The 5,787-nt window shown below is 35.9% G+C and overlaps 1 long non-coding RNA gene across 1 annotated transcript; it reads left to right on the top strand.

Moving 5' to 3' along the window:
• Positions 1-2,359: 2,359 nt before the first annotated feature.
• On the top strand, positions 2,360-5,370 carry LOC106150777 (uncharacterized). The gene is made up of 2 exons (XR_015333728.1): positions 2,360-2,463; positions 3,019-5,370. It is a non-coding gene; the product is annotated as an uncharacterized LOC106150777 (long non-coding RNA).
• The last annotated feature ends 417 nt before the right edge of the window (positions 5,371-5,787 follow it).

Below are 5,787 nucleotides of genomic sequence, written 5' to 3'. Positions count from 1 at the left end.
ACCTTCACGTTATTTGGTAACGTATGTATCATATTTACTTTGAGGATTCATATTTATTTGCCGTATAGATCTTGATAAAAGTAGAAGTATATATATTGATGCACCTTGAAAGTATCGGTAAGGCCACACTTTTTTATTTTTATGGATGACATCCTGCGCGCGCACCGATTTTCGTCCGTTCTCAAAAAAAAAAAAAAAAAAAAAGAGTCCGGAAAATGAGCTTTCTGCGCATAAGTATTATCACCACGTGGAAATATGGCCGCTTTTCCGTCAAATTCATCTCTAGCATTAATTTCAAAATACACGACAAAAAGTCATAAAGAGAACGGGGGTTGTCGTTTTGGATTGGTTTGCCATTGATATTGGACATGGAGATATCACCCTTTTACAATTATACGAAAGGCTGGACGCGGCCAGCGATCATCGCCCGGAAAATTTCAGTGACATTCTGTCCAAAGCAGCACATGCCAGGTTTTTTTTTTTGTAGCGAAAAATGGGTCGACAAGAGTGTCGTGGTATTTGGTGGATGAAGGTCGGACAGGCCACCCGATAGTTGGCTGCTACGTGTGAGTCGAAGTAGACAAAATGGCATCGACCGAAATTACCTTTTTTAGATTTGGTAGTAGGAAGCATAGGCCTATCTTTGCTTCATTTTTTTAACAATTCTGTGAAGTGTTTACAATGCTTTAATTTTCTGAGAGTACAAATAAAGACACGCTGTTTATTTGATATTTGTTTTATTGATTGCTATACCAACAGAATGCATGAAATAACCTTATATAGATTTGGTAATATGCAGCATATATATTCATGACTTTTTACCTTTCTACGAAGTACACACACTGGACAAAAGAAGTGTCACCCCCTAACTCAGAGCAAAAAAAGTAGGCAGATCTTGGGTACTTATAATGCCTGGTCTACTTATAATGTGACTAATGAGTATAAAACTGCTATACCATGGAATTGTATTGTTGGTCTTGTACATGTACAGAAAATGTTATTCCTGTCTTCCTCCAATATGGCAAAATACAGGTAGGCCCTAATTATCTAACGGTTATAGGTGCAAGTTATTAACCTGAAGAGGCGGAATATAAGCAATGTCAGTATATCGATACAATTGAATTGTTTAGTCAGAACCGTGCAGAGGGTCTGGTCTCGGTATAGAAACACTGGATCAAGAGACAAATTGTCTCTGATGGGTCGTCCAAGAAAAACTACTGGCCGTGAAGACCGATGACTGATTTTGATGTCCAGGTTGTCAAAGTTCGACACTGCTTGTCAGTTGACAACACAGTGGAACAATTTCACACATAAGAATGTGTCTGTGAAAACTGCTAGGCGTCGGCTACATGCCCAGAGAATGTACAGCAGGGTAGCAAGACTGAAACCTCTTATATCGTTACAAAACAGGCAACGTGGAGTGAACTAGGGTCAACTATTCTTCAGCCTGAAACACAAATAAAAGACATAAGTGATGGCCCACAAAGCGAAAGAAAAACAGTGAAAATAGAATATTTACACGCTTTATGGTAACGTATGTATCGGTAACGTATGTATCATTTTAACGTAACAAAGAAGAATGAGCGACGTAATAACATGCGTGCGCACATATACAACGTCGCACGCAACCACAGACTCGCGACAACAGAGAACAAACAATGAAATCAGAAAACAATACCTTCACGAATGATGCGTAACTCAGTAAACTGATTCTTATGTGATTTATTTTTTCTAAGAAGCATATTTGGGTTCATATGTACTGCTGCATAAAAATTAAAATGTTAGATATAGGCCTACATGTACAAACCTTAGTCGCCACAACTCTAGTGTTTTAACAATATTTAAAAATATTTACGGTGCTAGAGCAATAGGCGTCAGTATGTTTTAATTGGGATGCTTTAATAATAAAAAAAACTCATTTGGGATGAAGGTCTATAGATGGACAAAACAAAATGGTTTGTTTGTGCAATAACCTGATGATGACGTTTAGATTGCGTTAAGCCGCATCGTGTCTTCTCTAACACAATGCCACAGTCAGTGCTATTATTATGTAAACCAGGTGAGCATTTTGGTGAGAGGTATTCAGATAGGACCAAGGTCAGAAGGAAGAGGAAGAAGCTTCACGTGCCACATTGCCACAATTTCCACACGTAGACTGAAATTTTGGCACTGAGAACTGATGTAGTTTGTTGTAAGTACTGTATAGATGATATAAGGCAACACTGATCGGTTTATGTTGACGATATTTTATCCAAAAGTATGCATTTCCCACTTCAGACGTAATGGCTCTTGGATATATTTCATTGACATGAATGCTGAAATGAGCTTGGAAAGTTTAATAACTTTTTATATTGCTTTTCCAGAAGGAAAGTATTTACTCATAAAGAAGTGAGAAGATTATTCCAGCCGTCCAAAGGTCTGAACGCGTTATTCCGTCTTATACAAAGCAAGACGACAAAGCAGGTAACTACTGTAACATTCTCAGCTCCCAATGGGTGCCTTTTTTATTTTTTTACAGTGACCTGTACAAATATATCCTGTTTATTAAAGTGAACTGACAATAAACAAATTATTTTATAGAGAACTGCCCGCGACCAGGAAAGCAACCGTATATTTGCAGGGCACTGTCGACCTCCCTTGACTTCATTTTTTTCTGATTGCAATTTCGATTACATACCGTCCTTGATATTATAATCTGAAATAAATTGTTTGCATAAAGTATTTGATTTTTAAAAAGTTGAGCTAAAGTGCCAGTATTCGGATTACGAATTTATTTAAGTGTGGATGCATTGGTATAAAGTAAGTGTTGAAATCATTCTGAAGAAGTTTTAAAAAGCACATGTAGCAATAAAATCCTGAATTTATATCACACTACCCACAAAATACGCAAAATAATGTATAACTAAGAAAGCCAAAAACCAATCAAGATTATTATTAATATTATGTATTTCACTTTGTCAAATCCTAAGATATTGTTATGAATTTTGTTTAATCCATTTCATTTTCATTTAATTTCAGTGCCTCATAACAACCGTCTACGATGAGAATGGACGCACTCCCAGAAAAGACATCAGATTCGTGTTCGCTAGCGCCCGCACCCATGTCAACGTTGTCTTGTGTGCCGAAGTTTGTCGTATAGTCAATTTGCAGGGTTGACATTTGCTTTGGTTTGAAATGTGTGCTTTGGGTTGTAATATTCTGCATCAAAACGTGTATCAAATGAAGTGCAGCTTGTAACGAGTGGTTTTTTCATGAAACTTCCGATAAAATGGACTAAATCCAAGCGTCAACCCTGCACGTCGCTGGTTTATTATTATACATGTGAAAAAAAGTTGTAGTACAGCACTCTATCCTCGCACGATGTTTTTATTGTAATTTAAATTTTTGTTTAGACCGACCAGTTTTCGAATCTGAAACGACACTTTTGAGGTTATACTAAAATGTCTTGCTTAAGTGATCTATGAAAATGAAAGTAATTGTAAAATTATCATTAAGTAAAGTCCAGGCAGAGCACAGTGCTAGTACGACCGGTTCAATGTTTGATTGCAAAATTATATGTGTGGGCAAATATGTAATAAGACGTTTTATTGTGCACTTAAAAATGCGTGATTATTCATATAAAATTGAAGACAAATATTAATTTTTATGAAGTTAAATTTAGAATAGAAAAATACGTAAAATGCATTCAGGAATCTTTTATTGTGGGTTCATTGGATGAAATGAGGGAAACGTAAATTTACAATAAACTGTAAACGCTGTAATCCAAAATATGACACTTTTAAGAGTTATTGCAGAATTGCCCACACGTATTAAAACGGGGCTTTCTAAAATTATGAATATGCGGTTATGACGCATGGTAAGAATAAACTTCCTTGGGTTCCCGGTATTTTGATATACTAGTACTATGTCTGATCAGTGATAGACCCATAGTTTTATTGCTGGGAGGGGGTAGAAATGTTCGTTTTCAGAAAATCAAGTCAGGGGTTGGGTTAGTTTTTTTCGCAATTAATAAGTTTTTTTATTAAAGAAGGGAAATTAACTTTATACCTTCATTACACAGCGGAAATACTCACAAAGAGAAACTGTGATTAGCAGAAAGTGTTTCCTTTTGCGTCAATTAAAATGTACATGTAGAACTGGCATATATCGAATCTTTTACAAGTTGAAATTTTGAAAAATCCGAAACTAAAGTTGTCGCAAAGTTCTGATTTGGGGAAATGGGTATTTCTTAGTAATTAAAGAAGCTTGGTCAGTTAATCGTCTAAATTTTTTTTTCTAATCAAACATGAAAAAACAAAAAATTTATTTTAAAAAATCACACTTTGATTGGTAAGTGTAAAAGATATCCACAAAATTGGAAGGTCAGTGTTTTACTTAATGTTGATCTTGTACTTAGTATTTTCTTAATTCTATATTTCGGTCGGGATCAAGGAGTGACTTAGAACAAAAGGCCTGATTAGGTGCCAGTCCTGCACGTGCTGTTGGATTATTTTTGCTGAGTGTTTCTTGACCACTGAAAACCAGAGACCGTTGAGTTTATTAGCATTTTCTGAGTAAATGTGCTTAATTATTTCAAGTAAACTTGTTTTTGCATAACCTTTTCTAATTTGGTGCACATATTGTTCTTAGAAATGACTGGGATAAGGTTGTAAACTGACCATGTCTTCATGCTGTTCTTGATTCGCACGACCCATAAATTTAAGTGTTCATTCAAAATTGTGCCACCTAAATCCTATTTTAAGATTTAAAGAGAAGAAAAATGACACAAAATATGAGGTACATATTTATTTATCTATAAGAAAAGCGCTCATTAAATTAACAGAATTGAATAATGTTTGACTGCTGTTTGGTGTTTTGTGTAATCATCAGCATGGGGACATACAGTTAGTTGTGGGGTCATGAGTGTGTACCCGCGTGCGGGGGGAACGCTTACATGAGATCATATGCATTTTGAATTATCCATACTGTTGCCACCCTTGAATTTTGGATAAAAATGTCCCTTGGTGACATTTTGGCTCACTCATAAGACAAATACTCCAATTTCAACTTTGAACGATTGCTGTAAAATACTTCACTTCGAATCTTCAACTTTCTCTTTTAACTTTGGGCAAAAATATAAAAAAGGGAGATTTCATGTTCTTTATTAAAACCAAAACGATTGATCTTGAGCGACACTTTTCAAAATGCATATAATCTCCCACACATTTAGTTGTAGATAGTTGTATTTAAGATTAATTTATATCTCAAATTGCGCAGTCGTTATGAAAATTACTTTTTATGTAGAGCCAAAACGTAATGTTCGGATTTTGCATACATCTGTATGGTGCAGTTGTTTGTATTTGTTATAATAAACGTATATAAAAGTTGTAATAGATGATGTGCAAAATGTCACATGTTTATTCTTGACTTACTTTTCTGCAGCTCGACTTGAACCTTAGGTTTTTAACTCCTAGCTTTCCCTTTTCTACTTCTTAGTCTGTCGCCTTACCTACTGAGCCACTATCTCAGTTCGCGTTTTTCCTCATTCGTATGATCCTCTTATAGTAGTTTGAATTGTTTATTTGGGTTTATTTTTGCAAAAGGTAATTTGCTGGGACCTAGAAGCGCCAGGAATCGAACTGGGGACCTTCTGTCTCGGAGGCAAGCGCGTTACCTACTCCTCTAAGTGTTCCCACCCACCCTCCTCGTGTAGACTTTCTTCTTATAGTAACCAAAGACAATTTCTAATAGCACCTCATTGTATTTCCAAAGTGCCCGAGCCAGGAATCGAACCCCAACCCCACGCTA

This window comes from Lingula anatina, chromosome 4, assembly GCF_051362555.1.
Source record: "Lingula anatina isolate TDL-2025a chromosome 4, LinAna3.0, whole genome shotgun sequence".
Lineage (NCBI taxonomy): Eukaryota > Metazoa > Brachiopoda > Lingulata > Lingulida > Lingulidae > Lingula > Lingula anatina.
Note: the sequence above shows the minus strand (reverse complement) of the source record. Positions and strands in the feature narration are given on the sequence as shown.